Here is a 24,966-nt window from a genome sequence, read left to right as displayed (position 1 = left end):
GCGCCACCAGGGAAGCCCCCATGTTACCTTTTTATAGCCACACCTACCTTCCTTTTCTCCACCTCTTTCCCTAGCCCCTGATAACCACTTATCTGTTTTCCATTTCTATAATTTTGTCATTTCAAGACTGTTATATAAACAAAATTGTACAGTGTATAGTCACGGTTATTTAACACAGTTCCTAAGATAATAGTTAACACAATTAGAAAAGAGAAAGAATCTTAGGGGTAAAATTTAGGAAGAAGAAGGTAAAAATTGTTATTATTATATGCATATGTATTATATTATTGGAGCACTCATTATTGGTAGATAATATGATTGCATACTGGAAAACTCAAGAGAATCTAATGAAAAACTATCAAACAATAAGAGAATTTAAGGAACTGTTTGAGTGCAGTGTACAAAAATTAAAAACATACACTTTCATGAATAACCAGAATATATAAAGGCAGAGAAGACACCATTTACAAAAGCAACAAAAAAAAGATAAAAATAAACTTAAGACATGTGCAAGATCTATAAGAAGGAAACTTTATTCAAGAATTTAAAATAACACTTGAACAAATTCAAAAGCATAACATGTTCTTGGGTAGAAGGACTCATCATCATAATGATTTAATCTTTCTTATGTTAATTTATTCATTTAACATGATCCCAGTAAAATTGCCGGTAGAATCTTTTTTTTTTTTTCAGAACAATAAACACCTTCATTACACAAGCTAAGATAGGAGGGAGGAGGATTTATTTGACTTTCCAGGTCTTGATTTTCCTCAGATAGAATTCCAGCTCCTTTCCCTCTAGCACATAGCCGTCTACTTGGCCACACTGGCCTGGTCTTGAAGCGATGCATGCAAGAACCTTGCCCTGCTGGAACTGCTCCTCTAGAAGACTGCTGATTTTGGCATCCTTTTTCTTTCCATCATATTTCTTCTGAATTTTTTTGATTGTTTTTTGTTTAATATCTCTTCCTCCTCAGGAGTCATCTTGGCCCCCTTCTTGCAGTCCAGGGGCAGTGCATAGTGGGACTTGTGCCACTGTCCGTATGGTGTGCTGTCAATGAGCATGATGTAGTTCTTCACCAGGGTCTTGGTACAGAACAGTTCGTGGTTGGATGCATTGTAGACAACATCAGTTATCCTTGTCTTGCACGTACAACATTCCGAGCCCCAGAAGAAGTTCCCCACATCCAGCCTCAAGGCCTGGTACTTCCTGTTGCCTCCCCACCCACGGACTGTGTGTATGCAGTGGGCGTCAACCTTGGTGTCAGTGGGGTGTCCCAGCACGTACTTCTGCTTCTTGTGGTAGGGCTTTCTCTTGCCCCCAGTCTTGTGGCGCTTGTGCCAGTTGTCCCGACAGATGCCAATCACTCGGTGCTGGCTAGAAAGAGCTGTCTTTACCCCTTTGTATATTCTTGCCTCCTTTGTCACAGATTAATTGACCATAAGTGTGTGGCTTTATTTCTGGGCTCTCTATCTTGTTCTATTGATCTACGTGTCGTTTTTGTGCCAGTACCATACTGTTTTGATTACGGTAACTTTGTAGTATAGTCTGAAGTTAGGGAGTGTGATTCTTCCAGCTCTGTTCTTTCTCAAGATTGTTTTGTCTATTTGGGGTCTTTTGTGTCTCCATATAAATTTAAAAATTTTATGTTTTATTTCTGTGAAAAATGCCATTGGTATTTTGGTAGGAATTGCATTGAATCTGTAGACTGCCTTGGGTAGTATGGCCATTTTAACAATATTGATTCTTCCAATCCAAGAACACAGCATATTTTTCCATCTGTTTGTGTCTTATAGTTCTTGGAGTACAGGTCTTTTGACTCTTTAGGTAGGTTTATTCTTAGGTATTTTATTCTTTTTGCTACAATGATATTGTTTCCTTAATTTCTCTTTCTGATACTTCATTGTTAGTGTATAGAAATGCAACTGATTTTTGTATATTAATTTTATGTCCTGCAGCTTTACTGAATTCACTGATGAACTTTAATAGTTTTCTGGTGGCATCTTTAGGATTTTCTGCATATAGTATCATGTAACCTGCAAACAGTGAGAGTTTTACTTCTTCCTTTCCAATTTGGAAGGAATTCCACTCCTGGTTATATTCGAAAAAAAACCCCACTAATTCAAAAAGATACATGCACCCCAGTGTTCATAACAGCATTATTTACAATTGCCAAGATAAGGAAGCAGTCTAAGTGTTCATCAACAGATGAATGGATAAAGAAGACATGTTATATATATTTATACACACACACACACTGGAATACTACTTAGCCATAAAAACGAATGAAATTTTGTCATTTGCAGCAACATGGCTGACCTTGGAGGGCATTATGCTAAGTGAAATAAATCAGACTGAGAAAGACAAATACTGTATGATATCACTTATATGTGGAAAATAAAAAATACAACAAACTAGAATATAGCAAACATGAAACAGACTCACAGATACAGAGAACAAACTAGTGATTACCAGTGGGTGGGAGGGGTGATATAAGGGTAGGGGAGTAGGAGGTGCAACTACTGGGTGTAAGATAGGCTCAAGGATGTATTGTACAACGTGGGGAATATAACCAATATTTTGTAATAATTGTAAATGGAAAGTAACTTTAAAAATTGTGTAGGGGGTGACTGGTTCAAGATGGCAGGGTAGAAGGATGTGAACTCAACTCCTTCTTGCGAGAGCACTGGAATCACAACTAATTGCTGAACAATCATTGACAGGAAAACACTGGAACTCACCAAAAAAGATACCCTACATCCAAAGGCAGAGGAGAAGCCGCAATGAGATGGTAGGAGGGGTGCAATCACAATAAAATCAAATCCCATAACTGCTGAGTGGGTGACTCACAAACTGGAGAACAATTATACCACAGAAGTCCACCCACTGGAGTGAAGGTTCTGAGCTCCACGTCAGGCTTCCCAACCTGGGGGTCTGGCAAGGGAAGGAGGAATTCCCAGAGAATCAGACTTTGAAGGCTAGCGGGATTTGATTGCAGGACCTTGACAGGTCTGGGGGAAACAGAGTCCACTCTTGGAGGGCACACACAAAGTAGTATGCGTATCAGGACCCATGGGGAAGGAGCAGTGACCCCATAGGACACTGAACCAGACCTACCTGCAAGTGTTGGAGGGTCTCCTGCAGAGGTGTGGGGGGCTGGCTGTGGCTCACTGTGGGTACAAGGACACTGGCAGCAGAAGTTCTGGGAAATACTCCTTGGTGTGAGCCCTCCCAGAGTCTACCATTAGCCCCACCAAAGGGCCTGTAGGCTCCAGTGCTGGTTTGCCTCAGGCCAAACAACCAACAGGGAGGGAACCCAGCCCCACCCATCAACAGATAAGCGGATTAAAGTTTTACTGAGCTCTGCCCACCAGAGCAACACCCAGCTCTACCCACCACCAGTCCCTCCCATCCAGGAAGCTTGCACAAGCCTCTTTGATAGCCTCATCCACCAGAGGGCAGACAGCAGAAGCAAGAAAAACTACAATCCTGCAGCCTGTGGAGCAAAAATCACATTCACAGAAAGACAGACAAAATGTAAAGGCAGAGGACTATGTACCAGAGGGAGGAACAAGATAAAACCCCAGAAAAACAACTAAATGAAGTGGAGATAGGCAACCTTCCAAAAAACAATTCAGAATAATGATAGTGAAGATGATCCAGGACCTCGGAAAAAGAATGGAGACAAAGATTGAGCAGATGCAGGAAATGTTTAACAAATACCTAGAAGAATTAAGGAACAAGCACCTAGAAGAATTAAAGAACAAACAAACAGAGATGAACAATACAATAACTGAAGTGAAAAATACACTAGAAGGGATCAGTAGCAGAATAACTGAGGCAGAAGAACAGATAAGTGACCTGGAAGAAAGAATGGTGGAATTCACAGCTGCAGAATAGAATAAAGAAAAAGGAATGAAAAGAAATGAAGACAGCCTAAGAGACCTCTGGGACAACATTAAATGCAACAACATTCTCATTATAGGGGTCCCAGAAGGAGAAGAGAGAGAGAAAGGATCCGAGAAAATATTTGCAGAGATTACAGTCGAAAACTTCCCTAACATGGGAAAGGAAATAGCCACCCAAGTCCAGGAAGCACAGAGAGTCCAAGGCAGGATAAACCCAAAGAGAAACATGCCGAGACACATAGTAATCAAATTGACAAAAATCAAAGACAAAGAAAAATTATTAAAAGTAACAAGGGAAAAATGACAAATAACATACCAGGGAACTCCCATAAGGTTAACAGCTGATTTCTCAGCAGAAACTCTGCAAGTCAGAAGGGAGTGGCACGATATATTTAAAGTGACGAAGGGGGCTTCCCTGGTGGTGAAGTGGTTGAGAGTCCGCCTGCCGATGCAGGGGACACGGGTTCGTGCCTCGGTCTGGGAAGATCCCACATGCCGCGGAGCGGCTGAGCCTTTGAGCCATGGCCGCTGGGTCTGCGCATCCAGAGCCTGTACTCCGCAACGGGAGAGGCTACAACAGTGAGAGGCCCTCATACTGCAAAAAAATAAAAATAAAAATAAAGTGATGAGAGGGAAGAACCTACAATGAAGATTATGCTACCAGGCAAGGACCTCATTCAGATTCGACAGAGAAATCAAAAGCTTTAGAGACAAGCAAAAGCTAAGAGAATTCAGCACCACAAAAACATCTCTACAAGAAATGCTAAAGGAACTTCTCTAAGTGGGAGGAAACACAAGAGAAGAAAAGGACCTACAAAAACTAACTCAAAACGATTAAGTAAATGGTAATAGGAACATACATATCGATAATTACCTTAAATGTGAATGGATTAAATGCTCCAACCAAATGACACAGGCTCGCTGAATGGATACAAAAACAAGATCCATATATATGCTGTCTACAAGAGACCCACTTCAGATCTAGGGACACATAGAGACTGAAAGTGAGGGGATGGAAAAAGATATTCCATGCAAATGGAGATCAAAAGAAAGCTGGAGTGGCAATACTCATGTCAGATAAAATAGACTTTAAAATAAAGAATGTTACAAGAGACAAGGAAGGACACTACATAATGATCACGGGATCAACCCAAGAAGAAGATATAACAATTATAAATATATATGCACCCATCATAGGAGCACCTCAATACATAAGGCAAATGCTAACAGCTATAAAAGAGGAAATCAACAGAAACACAATAATAGTGGGGGACTTTAGCACCTCACTTACACCAATGGACAGATCATCCAAACAGAAAATTAATAAGGAAACACAAGCTTTGAATGACACAATAGACCAGATTAATTGATATTTATAGGACATTCCATCCCAAAACAGCAGATTACCCTTTCTTCTCAAGTGCGCATGGAACATTCTGCAGGATAGATCACATCTTGGGTCACAGATCAAGACTTGGTACATTTAAGAAAATTGAAATCATATGAAGCATCTTTTCTGACCACAACGCTATGAGATTAGAAATAAATTATAGGGAAAAAAACATAAAAAACACAAACACATGCAGGGAAAAAATACGTTAGTAAATAACCAAGAGATCACTGAAGAAATCAAAGAGGAAATCAAAAAATACCTAGAGACAAATGACAACAAAAGCATGACAATCCAAAACCTATGGGATGCAGCAAAAGCAGTGTTAAGGGAAGTTTATAGCAATACAATCCTACTTCAAGAAACAAGAAAAATCTCAAACAATCTAACCTTACACCCAAAGGAACTAGAGAAAGAAGAACAAACAAAGCCAAAAGTTAGTGGAAGGAGAGAAGTCACAAAGATAGAGCAGAGGGTCTTCCCTGGTGGCACAGTGGTTAAGAATCCACCTGCCAATGCAGAGGACACAGGTTCAATCTCTGGTCTGGGAAGATCCCATGTGATGCAGAGCAACTAAGCATGTTCGCCACAACTACTGAGCCTGTGCTCTAGAGCCCGCGAGCCACAACTACTGAGCCCGTGTGCTACAGCTACTGAAGTCTGCATGCCTAGAGCCCATGCTCTGCAAAAAGAGAAGCCACTGCAATGGGAAGCCTGCGCACTGCAACGAAGAGTAACCCCCACTCGCCACAACTAGAGAAAGCTCGCGCGCTGCAACAAAGACCCAATGCAGCCAAAAATAAATAAATAAAATAAATACATTTAAAAAACAAGATCAGAGCATAAATAAATGAAAAAAGAACAAAGAAAACAATAGTAAAGATCAATAAAACTAAAAGCTGGTTCTTTGAGAAGATAAACAAAATTGATAAACCTTTAGCCAGACTCATCAAGAAAAAGAGGGAGAGGACTGAAATCAATAAAATTAGAAATGAAAAAGGAGAAATTACAGTGGACACCGCAGAAATACAAAGCATCCTAAGAGACAACTATAAGCAACTCTATGCCAATAAAATGGACAACCTGGAAAAAATGGACAAATCCTTAGAAAAACACAAGCTTCCGAGACTGAACCAGGAAGAAATAGAAAATATGAATAGAGCGATCACAAGTAATGAACTTGAAACTGTGATTAAAAATCTTCCAACAAACCAAAGTCCAGGACCAGATGGCTTCACACGTGAATTCAATCAAACATTTAGAGAAGAGCTAACACCTATCCTTCTCAGACTCTTCCAAAAAATTGCAGAGGAAGGAACACTCCCAAACTCATTCTACAAGGCCACCATCAACTTGATACCAAAACCAGACAAAGATACTACAAAAAAAGAAAATTACAGACCAACATCACTGATGAATATAGATGCTAAAATCCTCAACAGAATACTAGCAAACAGAATCCTACAACACATTAAAAGGATCTTACACCATGATCAAGTGGGATTTATCCCAGGGATGCAAGCATTCTTCAGTATATGCAAATCAATCAATATGATACACCATATTAACAAATTAAAGAATAAAAGCCATGTGATCATCTCAATAGATGCAGAAAAAGCTTTTGACAAAATTCAACACCGATTTATGATGAAAACTCTCCAGAAAGTAGGCATAGAGGAAACCTACCTCAACATAATAAAGGCCATGTATGATACACCCACAGCAAACATCATTCTCATTGGTGAAAATCTGAAATCATTTCCTCTAGGATCAGGAACAAGACAAGGATGTCCAATCTCGCCACTATTATTCAACATAGTTTTGGAAGTCCTAGCCATGGCAGTCAGAGAAGAAAAAGTAATAAAAGGAACACAAATTGGAAAAGAAGAAGTAAAACTGTCACTGTTTGCAGATGACATGACACTATACATAGATAATCCTAAAGATGCTACCAGAAAACTACTAGAGCTAATCAGTGAATTTGGTAATGTTGCAGGATACAAAATTAATGCACAGAAATCTCTTGCATTCCTATACACTAACAACAAAATATCAAAAAGAGTAATTAAGGAACAATCCCATTCACCATTGCAATAAAAAGAATAAAATACCTGGGAATAAACCTACCTAAGGAGGTAAAAGACCTGTACTCAGAAAACTATAAGACACTGATGAAAGAAATCAAAGATGACACAAACAGATGGAGAGATATATCATGTTCTTGGATTGGAAGAATCAATACTGTGAAAATGACTATACTTCCCAAAGCAGTCTACAGATTCAATGCAATCCCTATCAAATTACCAATGGCATTTTTACAGAACTAGAACAAAAAATCTTAAAATTTGTATGGAGACACAAATGACCCTGAATAGCCAAAGCAATCTTGACAGAAAAAACTGGAGCTGGAGGAATCAGACTCCCTGACTTCAGATTATTCTCAAAGCTACAGTAATCAAGACAATATAGTACTGACACAAAAACAGAAATATAGATCAATGGAACAGGATAGAAGCCCAGAGATAAGCCCACGCACCTATGGTCAACTAGTCTATGACAAAGGAGGCAAGGATATATACAATGGAGAAAACACAGCCTCTTCAATAAGTGGTGCTGGGAAAACTGGACAGCTACATATAAAAGAATGAAATTAGAATGCTCCCTAACACCATACACAAAAATAAACTCAAAAACTCAAAATGGATTAAAGACCTAAATGTAAGACTGGACACTATATAACTCTTAGAGGGAAACATAGGAAGAACACTCTTTGACATAAATCACAGCAAGATCTTTTTTGACCCACCTCCTAGAGTAATGGAAATAAAAACAAAAATAAACAGATGGGACCTAATGATACGTAAAACCTTTTGCACAGCAAAGGAAACTATAAACAAGATCAAAAGACAACCCTCAGAATGGGAGAAAATATTTGCAAACAAATCAATGGACAAAGGATTAATCTACAAAATATATAAACAGCTCATGCAGCTCAATATTAAGAAAACAAACAACCCAATCAAACAATGGGCAGAGATCTAAATAGACATTTCTCCAAAGAAGATATACAGATGGCCAAGAAGCACATGAAAAGCTGCTCAGCATCACTAATTATTAGAGAAATGCAAATCAAAAGCACAATGAGGTACCACCTCACACCGGTTAGAGTGGGCATCATCAGAAAATCTACAAACAACAAATGCTGGAGAGGGTGTGGAGAAAAGGGAACCCTCTTGCACTGTTGGTGGGAATGTAAATTGATACAGCCACTACGGAGAACAGTATGGAGGTTCCTTAAAGAACTAAAACTAGAATTACCATATGACCCAGCAATCCCACTCCTGGGCATATACCCAGAGAAAACCATAATTCCAAAAGACACAGGCACCCCAATGTTCATTGCAGCACTATTTACAATAGTCAGGTTATGGAAGCAACCTAAATGCCCATCGACAGATGAATGGATAAAGAAGATGTGGTGCATATATACAATGGAATATTACTCAGCCGTAAAAAGGAATGAAATTGGATCATTTGTAGAGATGTGGATGGACCCAGAGACTGTCATACAGAATTAAGTAAGTCAGAAAGAGAAAAACATATTGTATATTAACACATATATGTGGAATCTAGAAAAATGGTACAGATGAACCAGTTTGCAAGGCAGAAAAAGAGACACAGATATAGAGAACAAATGTATGGACACCAAGGGGGCAATGGTGGTGGTGGTGGGATGAATTGGGAGATTGGGATTTACATATATACACTAATATGTATAAAATAGATAACTAATAAGAACCTGCTGTATAAAAAATAAATTAAATTTTAAAAAATTATGTAAAAAATCCTGGAGTAAGGATGTCATAAAAGAAGGAATGATTAATTTGATTACATATAAATATAAAATTTCTACACAGTAAAAATACCAAAAGCAAAATTAAAAGGCAAATAAAAAACTGAAAAGTATTTACAACTCATTTCATAAGCAGAGAGCTAATTTCACTGGTATGTAAGAGTTTTAACAAATCAATAAGTAAAAGGTTAGTAACTTAACAAAATTTGATAAAGACTGAAAAAGTAGTTCACATAAAAGGAAATACAAATGGCTCATGAAAAATTATTTAAACTTGCTCATAGTATGAGAAATGGAAATGAAACTACCCTTAGATACAATATTCTCAGGAATCAGATTATCAAAGATAAAGAGTGGCATGAACATAAATTGGTACAGTCTTTATGCCAGGCCATTTGGCAATATCTGTTACACTGCAGATGCAAATACCTTTTGATCCATCAATTCTACTTCTGTGAATTTGCCGTACAGTCATACTCCCATATATGTGAACTGATATATGAACAAGGTTATTATTATTTGCCTCATTGTTTGTAATAGCAAAGGATAGGAAATAATCTACGTGTTTACCATTGTGGATGTGTTTAAGCAGATTATTTGACTTGTATTCAGAATACATAAAGAGCTGTACAACCAAAAATGAAACAGAAAACTCAACTAAAAAATAGGCAAAAGATTTGAACAAACATTTCACCAAAGAAGATATTACAGATGGCAAAGCACACATGAAAAGATACTCAATTTTGTTAATCAATAGGGAAACGAAAATTAAGGCCACAATGCAATACCACTTCACAAACACCAAGATGGCTAAAATTAAAAAGATTGATGATACTAAGTGATGATAAGGATGTGAAGTAACTGGAACCGTCAAACATTTCTGGTGGGAAGGCAACGTCTTTGGAAACGAGTTTGGCAATTTCTTACTACGTTCTTACATTTACCAATTGACCCTGCAAACCCACTTCTAGGTATTTACCCAAGAATGTTGAAAACATATGTCCACACAAAGACTTGTACTTGAATGTTCATAACAGCTTTATTCATTATCACCCCAACTGGAAACAACCCCATTGTCCATCAACAGGTGAATGGTTAAGGAAGTTATGGTTTGAATATACCATATACAATATACCATACACCATTCCATCCATCTATGATGGAATAGCACTCAGCGGTAAAAAGGAACAAGTATAGTGATACATCAACATGAACAAATCTCACAGACTTCATATTGAATGAGGGAAGTGAGACACAAAAGATTACATGTTGTATGATTCTCTTTAGTGAAGAAGAAAAACAATCCTATAGTGATAGAAATCAGACCAGGGGTTGCCTGAAGCATGTGGTGGTGGAATGGAGGAGATTTACTGAAACGGTCACAAGGGAATGTTCTGGGGTGTTGGTGGTTACATGGGTGTATACGTATGTCAAAAGTCATCAACCTGTATACTTAAAATATGAATTTTGTTGTATATAAATTATATCTCAATAAAGACAAATTGCAGAAGAATGTATGTAGATTTTTATCATTCACATACTTGTTTTTATACATATAGGATCTCTCTGAAAATATATACAAGAAACTGTTGATACTAGTTGACTCCAGGGAGAAGAACTGAATGGTTGGGGAAGGGACTCTACTTTCTATATCTTTTAATTTTACACCTTGTGAATATTTGAAAAATTAAAATATTTTCAATGCTTCTCCTCCAATTTCCTTTATTCTCTACTTCTGGTGTTCCCTTTAGATGTCTTTTGGAACCTCTCAGTCTTGAGAGGTTCCTCCTTGTCTCTCAATTGCTTTTTCATATTTTAAAATCTAAGTCACTGGCCTACTTTTGGGTGAATTCTTCCTTGCTGGCTTCCAATTCTTTAATTTTATTTTTAACTATGTCCAGTCTAGAGTTCATACCCTTTGTTGATATTTTTAAGAATTACAATTATTGTATTTTTCACTTCCAAGATTTTTAATTGGTGTTTTGCCTGTCCCTCCGTTCTTTTTTAGTTCTGCATGTTTTTATTTCAAAGTGTATTGCCACTACTTCTGTCTTTGTGAAAGTAAATGTTATTCTTACTGATTGCTCTGAGTGCCCTAAACATACTTGTTTTAAACTTTTGTCAGACTGTTCAACAAAATTAATTTAATCTCGGAATGAAGTAATGTTCCAGTTATTGGCTTTGGTTGGCTGTTTCTCATCATTTAATTTCTGTGTGTATTTTCGAGTTTCATTTGTTAGTTCATTTTCAGTGGAAGGTTTTTGGTTTGGTTTTGCTTTTTTCTTTCCTTTTTGGTTCCACCCTTCTCTGCCTAGTGATTTTATAATAGCCTTCAGGCCTGGTCTTTTGTAAGCATTTGGGGACTCCTGCTTCTTCCAGTGATACTGGGAATATTCAGTTACTGAACCATCTGGGGTCTGGCTTATTTGCTGCCTGCAGGGGTGAGTCTCTCTTCTCTCACCTCCCTAGGCCAATGACTGGTTTTAAGCCATAGCCCCATCAGTGGTTGTCAGCAGTTTATTTTGAGCTCCTTTCTGGATCCAGGGTACTCCATTCCAGACTTTGGTGTTAATCAATGAATGTGGCCCAGCTGCTCTCTCATGGGAGCACTTTTAGTTCCTGTTCTCTGCAGGAGATGCACCCCCAGGACCACTGCTATACATGCTTTATGTCGAGAACCCAGCATGTCCTGGCTTCAGTCTTGCTCACTGCTCTGTGTTCTGGTCCATGGAGACATTCATCTTGTTTTTGAGCCCTGCTTTGATCTTTTTGTCCCCTCCCTCATCATTCTCTTTTTCACTTTGTGTTTGGTACAGTGGGGAGGATGTGCATCTTGCCTTCATACTTTTCTTTAAATTGATTCACCTTTCTTCCTTAGAATTATTTGCAGAAATAATATCCATGGACTCATGAGTCAACTGTCCTGGCTGTTTTCCAATATACATTAAAAATACCTTACGTGAAAGATTTTGAAATCCTTATTTATCTTGCCCTAAATCATATTCTATACCAATATTTCTCATATTTGCTGTGTATGTGAACCACCTGGGGAATCTAATGAAAATGTAGATGTTGATTTAGGAGGTTCAGCGTGGGGCCCGAGACTCTGCATCTCTAGCAAGCTTCCAGGCAATGCTGATGCTGCTGGTTGGGGACCATACAATGACTCGCAAGGTGTGTACCACAGTCTGAGAAGCATAGGAGCAGAGGATATTAATAGTAATTGTCAGTGCTGGGACCTGAACTTAAGTGGTGTCACCCAGAGGCCCAGCACTGGGCCACTTTGTGTTCTCCTGATGTCCTCTGCCTCTAGCCTGAGTCCTTACCAAAGGTGGAGTGAGGCACAGATGCTGTGCTGTGCTTCAGGTCATTTTTCTATTCATGTGCCAGCCTGTTGCACCAGCTTTGTGTACTAGACTTGCTGTTTTTCTGGGACATTTTTTTTTCTCAGGAGGAAAACTCCTTTATAAAAATATCCCCTGGTCATCTGCCACACCAGTGCAAGGACCAGACATGCCTGAGTCCTGGATGACTAATGGCTTTACCCTGTAGCTGGACCTCTGCTTCGCAGATGTGTGCTTCCAACTAAACTGTGTGTGCCTCAAGACCAGAGACTCTTTATTGTATGGAGTCACATCCTGACTACCCAGCAAGGAGCTCAGGAAATATATGCTTGTCCACCTGACTTTGTCCCTGGTACCTTTCTAAATAAAACGTGCAGGGTATCAAAGTTTGAATACTTCACCTTTTCCTACAACGTACCGTGGAATTAATCAGCAGCAGCATGAGCATCCAGAGGCCTTAGTCACTGGTATTTCAGAAGAATATTTGGGTAGAAAACTGCATGAAAACAAGATATGCTGTGATAAAGGTAGAAGTCCAGGTGATTCTTTTAGGGCCCAGTGGAATCTTCTATTTAGACTTGTTTATATTCCTTTTTCAAAGAGAGGTATGTATCTTTCTGTATATTTGAAGGCAACTTCATCTCACAGAATTGCTATTTAATCATGATGGTGCTGTGTTTCTGTGAAATAAGCCAGTGGCAATTTAAGAGTCATGAGTCATTCATGGTACTGAATTGTAATTTGAAATGCAGAGACATCTTTCTGTCTCCATCAATCTGCAGTGGACCCTAAGGACAAGCCATCTTGAGAACATGAGTCAAGTACTTGTGCACTCAACATTTAGGAAATGAGTTTTGGCTTTTTTTTACCCTGTTCACGCATCAGTAATGGTGAGATTTGCTGTGAAACAAAAAGTCTTGGCTCTTCTTAATAATTTTCAAACCGTTCAGTGCCTCTGCATAGAGCTACAGTTTTTGTTTCCTTAGATGTGTCCTCCCCTTGGTTTTCCATGGCCAAAAGCCATGACCGGAAAGGTTGTGTGTGAACAGTACCCTGGAATCCGGAGACCCACTCCCACCTGTACAACCAAGCGCTTCTCGGATTTCAGTGTTAGAATTCAGAACACCAGAAAACAAACCAAAAATAACAGCAACAGGCCACCGTCAAAGCATCCAGTCTTCTAGGGAGATTGATTCAAATGTCAAGCCCAGGACCAACCTCAGAGATTCTGATTTAACTAGTCTGGCATGGAGCTCAGGAACCTGCATGTTTAACCAACCCCACCCCACTCTTCCCCAGGTGATATGAACATCACCCTTTGAGGAGCCTCCCTGTGTAGAGAGGACTTTAGTGGCTCAGCCTTCCGTTTGCAAATCCCTCATCCCCTGCTGTGCATAAAACCCGTTAAACAGGAAAGGAGTCCCGAGCCTGGCTGTCAGCTTCTGTAGCCTCACTCCCTCGCTCCTCACAAAGTCTCTGTGTCCTCTGTGCCTCAGTGTTCCCTACTAAAAGGTGAGCGATATGGATCTCTGCCATTTGAGAAGGTTGTACAGGCAAATAAACTCATGTTGGTGACAGTGATGAATGAAGAGTATTCATGGAACCAGAATTGGAACTTTATTTTATAGAGCACTGTGACTGACTCTCACTCCTTTGAGATTTTCAAGGGGGTCCAGTATTATTACCAAAGAGGAAGATTTCACAAATGGAGGAAATTAGGCTCCAGGAAGCTGGCATTTGTTTTTCTTCATCGCTGTGTACCAGGGCCGGGTGTATTTGTCTGAGAATCTTCCTTTTTGACAAACTTTGGGGCATGAGAGCCAAATGAATCCTGAGGGAGCAGAGGGGCTCTCTAAGCTCCAGGTGCCTCTAAAGGTTTCCTTTTTTGTGACTTTCCTAAAGGAGATGGTGGGCCGATAGAGGGATGCTATGCTCAGTGCTACACAGCTCAGATTCACTGGGTCAGGCAGCTCTGCAAGTTCCTTTATGTGTGTTAAAAAATGCTTAATGCCTTTTGACATTAAGAGCCCCAAGAACTTGCTATCATATTAGCGAATCCTCTGAGGGAGAGATTCCTGAACAAATCTGTGAGGTCACGCCTAGGCCGGCTGTTTCTGCCTTGGGAGCTCAGCAATGCCAGCCTCTGGGGTGCCCATGCATAATAAACCCACAGAGCAGGCTCCAAGTGCATGGGGAAAGATGGTCGCAGTTTCACTTGGAGGTAAAACCTGATTTATTTTTCAGCCATGAAAATATTAGAAAAGGAAGATGTCATTTGCCACTTTTTAGTTAAAAATAAGGACCTTTTAAAAAACACAAATTTCCTAGCATGGAGTGGCATTCAACAGTTTTGCAATTAAAATGATAATGAAACATTTCTCATAAGAACTTTTTAAAATCAGTGCGATGGGTTCACAGCACACCATTAGAAGGAATTATGTAAAGCAGCCTCTCTGTTCCAAGTTTTAAGATCTAATTTATTCCAGATTCTGCGGGAAAAAACCGTTCATGTGACAAGCCTGCTAACAGATGTCAATTTAGTTTTATAGCACATGCCTGCACTTCAGAGTCAGAAAATGGAGATTATTCTTTTTGCCTGCTGTTTATTACACGACACAGCTTCATAGCACTATGCCCTGGAGGACAGCAGATTAATAACCTGTGGGCAAGCAACTTATTACCCGCTTTCATCTTCTGCAGTGTTGAGTGTAAGCTTTATTTCACATTACCCTTTCGGATTAAGAGAGGTGCTGGAAAAAGCAAAGGTGACAGAAAATGGATTTTTCTGTTTTAATGTCATGTAGGTCAGAGGACAGATTATACTGTAGTGAAGAGAAATAAGAGAAAAAAAAGGAATTATTCAACTAGATAGAACTGAATCTATATAAAAACGTTTTTGTAGTGTTGGTTGGTAAAACGAAGTAATTCTATATGAAAGATACTATGTCAAACCAACCATAACAAGAACTCTCCACTTCTTCACATTCACAGGGCCCATTTCTCAATGTTCACATGGTACAGTAATTATTGGTTTATATGTTACATTTCTGTTCACATTCCCATCTGTCCAGTCCATCCATCCATTTATCCATTCCTCCATCCATCTATCCGTCTAATAAATATTTATTAAGCATCTTCTATATGCAAGGACCTGTGCTTAAATAATAAAGATGTAGGGGCAAACAAGTCTCTTTTTAATTGAAAAAATTTTAAATTGTGGTAAAATACACATAACAGAAAATTTACCATGTTAACTATTTTTAAGTGTGGTTCAGTAATGCTATGTATGTTCACATTGTTGGGCATCTCTAGAACGTTTTCATCCTGCAAAACTGAAACTCTGTACTCATTAAACACCAATTCCCCTCTTCCCCCAGCCCTTGGCAACCACCATTCTACTTTCTGTTTCAATGAATTTGACTATGCTAGGTGCCTCATATAAATAGAATCATACACTGTTTGTCTTTTTGTGACTTATTTCACTTAGCATAATGTCCTCAAGATTCATCCTTGTTGTAGCATGTGACAGGATGTCCTTTCTTTTTAAAGCTGAATAATATTCCCATGTACGTATATACCACAATTTTGTTTACCCTTTTATCTGTCAGTGGACAATTGGGTTGCTTCCACCTCTTGCCTATTGTGAGTAATGCTCCCAAAGGGTGTGCAAATATCTTTTCAAAACGCTGCCTCTAGTTCTTTTGGATATATACCCAGAAATGGAATTGGTGGATCCTATGGTAATTCTATCTTTAATTTTTTTGAGAAACTGCCATACAGTTTTTCATAGTGGCTGCACCACTTTACATTTCTACAAACAAATGTCTTAAGATTTAACACATTTCTAAAAAGGCAGAAATGTGAATCTGTAGTGAGTGCTACAGAGAAGTGCGATGTGCCATGGGGAGTGTTTAACAGAGAAATCCAATCTAATATGCCATTTATTTTTGTATTCCTGATGCCTAGTCGATAGTGGAGACTCAGTAAGTGTTCAGTGGGTGGGAGAGTAGGCCATGGCGACTCTTTTCCTTTGTTTCCTTCCTGCTATGCAGCTGCCCTCAGTACTGCAGGAATGGTAATGGAGGTCAGTGAGAGCATTTGTTAATAGATTACTAGCTTTTCCTTGGTTGCCTCTACGGTTCTTTTGCAAGATTATGGAAAACATTTTCCCAGTAATGTTCTTTTTCTTATTCTGTACCTCGTCTAATATTTAGAGATGTTGAGATGTTTCCACCAGATATGTCCCTGCCTCTTCTTTGGGGGAGAAAAAAGCTGCCTGAGTATGTAAGATGACAGTGTAGTGATGTTAGGGAGTCGTGGGGTATTCAGGGAGAAAATGTTCTTTCTATTCTTAGAACACTGCTGGTATTCCCTAGAAAATTTTGTTCTATCAAGATAGCAAAAGGGCCTCTCGCTCATTTTCTCATTCCAGTAACATTTTTCTCAATCCTGAGCTATTTATAGATACTTTCAGTTGAAATTTCATTTTTGAGATTTTTCAAGGGATTGTCTGATATTTAAGATATATAGGCATATTTGGAGACTTAAACTTCTTGATCCTGGTTTTACAAAAGGAATCTTTTTATCTGATCCCCAAACCAACGAAAGACATGTTTATTATTCTGCCCAGTTTTTAATTTTGTTAGCAATTGAGGCAAAGGAAGAGGCTGGCTACAAAAATACTTGGCACAGCTCTTTCCTTAGAAACTTAGATTGTTTTTGCTGTTTGCTATGGCATTATTATTCTGATGGACTAGAGAGATCCAGTTATCTGTCTGAAATGAGTCCTGAGGGTTTTTCACAGTTGCCCTGCACAGGGTATTGGCAGAGGAAAACAAACGTTGATGACATTTTCCGACTGCTGTTTTGGGGGCAGGTGGGAGTATGGGGCCAGGTTGCCCAGTGGAGGGGTCACTGGCTTTCAGCCAAAAGGGCTCTAATGCTGCCTTTCCCTCCTGCTAGTTGTGTGAAAAGCATAGGCAAGTTAAGCCCTCTGAGCCATGCTTTATTTTTCTGTAAAATGGGGATGATAATACCTTTTGTGTGAGATTGTTAGGATTAAAGACAAAAGGTCTATAAAGAACCTAGCACACAGTGCCTGGGCTGTTGATCCCCAGATGGCAGCTGTTTATTTAATAGTTACTGGGTTGAATTGATTTGAATTGTTTTAGGCCGATATTCAGATACTTGGAATGGAATATTATGGTGTAGACCATTTGGTGTATTTCATTGTTCTTCTGCTTTCTTAGCGATAGTGGGGTATTTCCTATAGGTCAGCCATTTACTCTAGAAATCGTTAGAGAGTCAGTATCCTGGATTGGATTTTGGAAGTGCTTAGAACAGCAGCAGTGTGAATCTGATGTCCAGACATGCCTTCAATGTCCCTGGGATCAATCTTTCTGCAGTGACAGTAATAAATATGGTTGGTGTGCATTTCAAATAGTTCACCTGCTTCATGGCATTGGTAGAAAGCTTGTAATTCAGTCATTTTTTCCCATGTCCATGTCTTGGGTATAAGCCCCACAGGCTTATTGAGTATACCGTTGTGGAATCATTTGGGTGGTGAGTATTGATGTCTTCGAAGGTATTTTATATAGTAATAACTCTTTAATACTTGCCACTACATTTGCCTTATGGCATTGAATCTCCTCTAGGTTGATCTTTCTCTCCTGAAACCCTCTGTTAGATAATTTTGACTCCTTTTTGGAGACACATCAGGTATAGCACCAACTGTTGGCTGAACTAAGTGCTCAAGAATATTCTGAATAACTAAATTTTCTGACTAAATGAAAGATGTGCTGTTGCCCACCTCTGTCTTTATTGTTCCTCTACTGTGCTACTTACTGTGTTAAGTATAAACACCTCATCTGATGTGCAAGGTCTCAATTCAGTTTCCAACTTCTTTATTTTCCACCACTTTTCTACAGATATTCTATGCTCTAACCTAACTAGACAATTTTATTTCCAACTTGCCAAAACTTCCTCACCCCATATAACTTCAGTCACAATTCCTTTTGTCACTCATATTTTCTCTGTATCTGAACAAGTCAAAATTTCACTCATCTTTCAAGGTCTGCTTCAAATGCTGTCTCATCCACAAAGCTGTTCTTAAAAACATTTATTTTAGTGGTTTTTAATTATATAAATTGCATATGTTCATTGTAGAAAATTTAGATAATAGAGAACACAGAAAGCAAAAAGATGAAAATTAAAATCACCTTTAATTCTACCTCTAAGATAACTACTATTAATACATATAGTCACTCCTTTCAGATTATTCTCTGTATAGTAAATATATTTTAACAAAATTAAAATGGGATCATACTGTATATGCTATTTTATAATCTGCTCTTTTGTTATTGACTGTTTTTTTTAGAGCAGTTTTATGTTCACAATAAAATTGAGCAGAAGGTACAGAGATTTCCAGTATACTACCTGCCCCCGACACACGCAGAGCTCCCATTATCAACGTTCCCCACTAGAGTGGTACATAGTTTATGTTATGATTCAGTCTTGGTGTTGTACATTCTGTGGGTTTGGACAAATGTGTGATGACATGTATCATTATTATGCTATCATGCAGAGTATTTCCACTACCCTAAAAATCCTCTGTTTTTACCTCTTCATCTCTCCCGTTGCCCCCTTGCCCCAGACTGCTGGCAACCTCTGATCTTTTTACTGTCTCCATAGTTTTGCCTTTTCCAGAATGTCATACAGTTGGAATCATACTGTATGTAGCCTTTTCAGATTGACTTCTTTCACTTAGAAATATGCATTTAAGTTTCTTTCATGTCTTTTCATGGCTCGATAGCTCTTTTTATTCTTTTTTTTTTTTTAGTGTTGAATAATATTCCATTATCAGGATGTGTCACAGTTTATCTGTTCACCTACTGAAGGATATCTTGATTGCTTCCAAGTTTTGGCAATAATAAATGCAGCTGCTATAAATATCCATTTGCTGTTTTTTGTGTGGAAATGTTTTCAACTCCTTTGGATCTTATAAAAATAGTGTGTTTAATATTGTATGAAACTGCAAAACTGTCTTGTAAAGTGGCTGTACCAGACCATTATGTATTCCTACTAGCAGTGAATGAGAGTTCCTGTTGTTCCACATCCTTGCCAGCATTTAGTGTCAGTGTTACAAATTTTGGTCATTCTGATAGGTGCATAGTGGTATCTCATTGCTGTTTTAAGTTGCATTTGCCTGATGACTGACATATGATGTGGAACATTTTTTCATATACTCAACTGCCATATGTGTGTCTTCTTTGGTGAGGTGTGTGTTAAGGTCTTTGTCTAATTTTTAATCTGGTTGTGTGTTTTCTTATTGCTGAATTCAAAGAGTTTTTTCTCTGTTTTTGGATGTATCCTTTGCAAATATTTTTCCCAGTCTGTCACTTATCTTTTTCTCTTGACATTTTCTTTCAAAGAGCAGACGTTTTTAGTTTTAATGAAGTCCAGTTTATCTTATTTCTTCCATGGATCTTGTCTCTGGTGTGGTATCTAAGAAATCATTGTCAAATCCAAGGTCATCTAGATGTTCTCCATGTTATCTCCTAGGAGTTTTATAGTTTTGTATTTTACATTTAGGTCTGTTATCCATTTTGAGTTAATTTTTGTAAAGGGTATAAAGTCTGGGTCTAGATTCATTTTTTTTTTTTTTTGGGGATGTCCAGTTTTTCTAGCACCATTTGTTGAAAGACTGTTTTTCTTCCAATGCTGTCCTTTGCTCCTTTGTTAAAGATCAGTTGACTATATTTATGAGGGTCTATTTCTGGGCTACCTATTCTGTTCCATTTATCTATTTGTCTATACTTTTGTCAGTACCACAATGTCTTGATTACCATAGCTTTATAGTAAGTCTTAAAGTCAGTTAGTGTTAGTCTTCCAGCTTTGTTCTTCTCAATCAATATTGCATTGGTGATTGTTGGTTTTTTCCTCTCCATATAAACTTCCGGATCAATTTGTTGACAAAAGAAGTTGCTGGGATTTTGGTTAGGATTGCATTGAATCTATAGATCAAACAGGGAAGAACTGACATCTTGGAAAATATTGAGTCTTCCAAACCGTGAATGTGGAATATCTCTCCATTTATTTAGTTCCTACTGGATTTTATTCATCAAAGTTTTGTGATTTTCCTCATATAGATCTTGTACATATTTTGTTGGATTTATATATATTTAAATATATTATATAAATATATACTAGTATGTAAATATATATTATATATCAATGTATATATTAATATACAACATACATTTATATGTTGTATATTTATAAATACAACAAATATTTATATATAAATAAATATATATTAATGTATAAATTTATATATTAAACTTATATTAATATATATTTATATGTAATAATATATAATATAATACATATATAATATATAAATATATAATAATATATTTATCCATACAACTGCATTCTCTGTGACTATTTACAAACATGCTATAGAACTATATTTTGCTAATACATAAAGATATCTGAGATAAATGTTAAAGGCCCCAAACAAAGATCCAAATAGTATGTCACCCACTATTTGAATAAACGTGAAGAGTTTTACATACATATGTATGTGTGTGTACTTTATTTTTTTATTTTTTAATAAATTTATTTCATTTATTTATTTATTATTTTTGGCTGTGTTGGGTCTTCGTTGCTGCCTATGGGCTTTCTCTAGTTGCGGCGAGCCGGGGCTACTCTTCATTGTGGTGCGCGAGCTTCTCATTGCAGTGGCTTCTCTTGCTGTGGAGCACGGGCTCTAGGTACGCGGGCTTCAATAGTTGTGGCTAGAGGGCTCTAGAGTGCAGGCTTAGTAGACGTCGTGCACTGGCTTAGTTGCTCTGCGGCATGTGGGATCCTCCCGGACCAGGGCATGAACCCGTGTCCCCTGCATCGGCAGCCGAACTCTCAACCACTGCACCACCAGGGAAGCCCGAACATTTTCTTTTTTTTACCGTGTGTATTTTATACTTTTTCTATAACCTATAATGAAATACACATTTGCAATGTAAATTTTAAGACCTGCATATATTCTGATTCATAGGTGTATCAGAGTTTATTTAACCACTCCCAAAATGTTAGGCATGTCGATTATTTCCAGTTTTTAACTACTATAAACTGTGCAGTGTTAAGGCTTTTCATACATATTGCTAAATTACCCTCAAGAGAATTTGTACCATTTTAATTTATGGGGATTCATACAGTGAATGTGATTGCTTACCTCTTTGAGTTTCCCCAAATTTTTTTTTTTTCTTTTTCACACAATAATTCCACATTTACTAGAGGCTGTAATTCAGTGAGTAAAAAATGATACTAGAATATTAATATTTAAATATTGGAAAAGAGTGACAAATGTCTTTGAGATATGACTGTGATTCTTTTTTTTTAACATATTTATTGGAGTATAATTGCTTTACAATGGTGTGTTAGTTTCTGCTTTATAATAAAGTGAATCAGTTATACATATGTCCCCATATCTCTTCCCTCTTGCGTCTCCCTCCCTCCCACCCTCCCTATCCCACCCCTCTAGGTGGTCACAAAGCACCGAGCTGATCTTTCCCTGTGCTATGTGGCTGCTTCCCACTAGCTATCTGTTTTACGTTTGGTAGTGTATATATGTCAATGCCACTCTCTCACTTTGTCACAGCTTACCCTTCCCCCTCCCCATATCCTCAAGTCCATTCTCTAGTAGGTCTGTGTCTTTATTCCTGTCTTACCCCTAGGTTATTCATGACATTTTTTTTCCTTAGATTCCATATATATGTGTTAGCATATGGTATTTGTCTTTCTCCTTCTGACTTACTTCACTCTGTATGACAGATTCTAGGTCGATCCACCTCGTTACAAATAACTCAATTTCATTTCTTTTTATGGCTCAGTAACATTCCATTTTATATATGTGCCACATCTTCTTTATCCATTCATCTGAGGATGGACACTTAGGTTGCTTCCATGACCTGGCTGTTGCTTAGGTTGCTTCCATGACCTGGCTGTTGTAAATAGAGCTGCAATTAATTTTTTGGTACATGACTCTTTTTGAATTATGGTTTTCTCAGGGTATATGCCCAGTAGTGGGATTGCTGGGTCATATGGTAGTTCTATTTGTAGTTTTTTAAGGAACCTCCATACTGTTCTCCATAGTGGCTGTGCCAATTCACATTCTCACCAGCAGTGCAAGAGTGTTCCCTTTTCTCCACACCCTTTCCAGCATTTATTGTTTCTAGATTTTTTGATGATGGCCATTCTGACTGGTGTGAGATGATATTGTAGTTTTGATCTGCATTTCTCTAATGATTAATGATGTTGAGCATTCTTTCATGTGTTTGTTGGCAGTCTGTATATCTTCTTTGGAGAAATGTCTATTTAGGTCTTCTGCCCATTTTTGGATTGGGTTGTTTGTTTTTTTGTTATTGAGCTGCATGAGCTGCTTGTAAATGTTGGAAATTAATCCTTTGTCAGTTGCTTCATTTGCAAATATTTTCTCCCATTCTGAGGGTTGTCTTTTGGTCTTGTTCATGGTTTCCTTTGCTGTGCAAAGGCTTTGAAGCTTCATTAGGTCCCATTTGTTTATTTTTGTTTTTATTTCCATTTCTTTAGGAGGTGGGTCCAAAAGGATCTTGCTGTGATTTATGTCATAGAGTGTTCTGCCTATGTTTTCCTCTAAGAGTTTGATAGTTCCTGGCCTTACATTTAGGTCTTTAATCCATTTTGAGCTTATTTTTGTGTATGGTGTTAGAGAGTGTTCTAATCTCATACTTTTACAGATACCTGTCCAGTTTTTCCAGCATCACTTATTGAAGAGGCCGTCCTTTCTCCACTGTACATTCCTGCCTACTTTATCAAAGATAAGGTGACCACATGTGCATGGGTTTATCTCTGGGCTTTCTGTCTTGTTCCATTGATCTATATTTCTGTTTTTGTGCCAGCACCATACTGTCTAGATTACTGTAGCTTTGTAGTATAGTCTGAAGTCAGGGAGCCTGATTCCTCCAGCTCTGTTTTTCGTTCTCAAGATTGCTTTGGCTATTTGGGGACTTTGTGTTTCCATACAAATTGTGAAATTTTTTTGTTCTAGTTCTGTGAAAAATGCCAGTGGTAGTTTGATAGGGATTGCATTGAATCTGTAGATTGCTTTGGGTAGTAGAGTCATTTTCACAATGTTGATTCTTCCAATCCAAGAACATGGTATATCTCTCCATCTGTTTGTACCGTCTTTAATTTCTTTTATCAGTGTCTTATAATTTTCTGCATACAGGTCTTTTGTCTCCATAGGTAGGTTTATTCCTAGATATTTTATTCTTTTTGTTGCAGTGGTAAATGGGAGTGTTTTCTTGATTTCACTTTCAGATTTTTCATCATTAGCGTATAGGAATGCAAGAGATTTCTGTGCATTAATTTTGTATCCTGCTACTTTACCAAATTCATTGATTAGCTCTAGTAGTTTCCTGGTAGCATCTTTAGGATTCTCTATGTATAGTATCATGTCATCTGCAAACAGTGACAGGTTTACTTCTTCTTTTCCGATTTGGATTCCTTTTATTTCCTTTTCTTCTCTGATTGCTGTGGCTAAAACTTGCAAAACTGTGTTGAATAAGAGTGGTGAGAGTGGGCAACCTTGTCTTGTTCCTGATCTTAGTGGAAATGGTTTCAGTTTTTCACCATTGAGGACGATGTTGGCTGTGGGTTTGTCATATATGGCCTTTATTATGTTGAGGAAAGTTCCCTCTATGCCTACTTTCTGCAGGGTTTTTATCATAAATGGATGTTGAATTTTGTCGTAAGCTTTCTCTGCATCTATTGAGATGACCATATGGTTTTTCTCCTTCAGTTTGTTAATATGGTGTATCACATTGATTGATGTGCGTATATTGAAGAATCCTTGCATTCCTGGAATAAACCCCACTTGATCATGGTGTATGATCCTTTTAATGTGCTGTTGGATTCTGTTTGCTAGTATTTGGTTGATGATTTTTGCATCTATGTTCATCAGTGATATTGGCCTGTAGTTTTCTTTCTTTGTGACATCCTTGTCTGGTTTTGGTATCAGGGTGATGGTGGCCTCGTAGAATGAGTTGGGGAGTGTTCCTCCCTCTGCTGTATTTTGGAAGAGTTTGAGAAGGATAGGTGTTAGCTCTTCTCTAAATGTTTGATAGAATTCGCCTGTGAAGCCATCTGGTCCTGGGCTTTTGTTTGTTGGAAGATTTTTAATCACAGTTTCAATTCAATGCTTGTGATTGGTCTGTTCATATTTTCTATTTCTTCCTGATTCAGTCTTGGCAGGTTGTGCATTTCTAAGAATTTGTCCATTTCTTCCAGGTTGTCCATTTTATTGTCATAGAGTTGCTTGTGGTAATCTCTCATGATCTTTTGTATTTCTGCAGTGTCAGTTGTTACTTCTCCTTTTTCATTTCTGATTCTATTGATTTGAGTCTTCTCCCTTTTTTTCTTGATGAGTCTGGC

The 24,966-nt window shown here is 38.1% G+C and overlaps 1 protein-coding gene and 1 pseudogene across 1 annotated transcript in view; one reads left to right on the top strand and one right to left on the bottom strand.

The window, feature by feature from the left end:
* Positions 1 to 24,966, top strand: part of METTL24 (methyltransferase like 24) — a 111,456-nt gene that overhangs the window by 56,671 nt on the left and 29,819 nt on the right.
* LOC114896253 lies at positions 742 to 19,183 on the bottom strand (annotated as a pseudogene).

Source organism: Monodon monoceros, unplaced genomic scaffold, assembly GCF_005190385.1.
Source record: "Monodon monoceros isolate NGI ecotype Baffin Bay Population unplaced genomic scaffold, NGI_Narwhal_1 Super_Scaffold_15, whole genome shotgun sequence".
NCBI classification, from domain to species: Eukaryota; Metazoa; Chordata; class Mammalia; order Artiodactyla; family Monodontidae; genus Monodon; species Monodon monoceros.
This window is presented reverse-complemented; position numbering and strand designations above follow the sequence as displayed.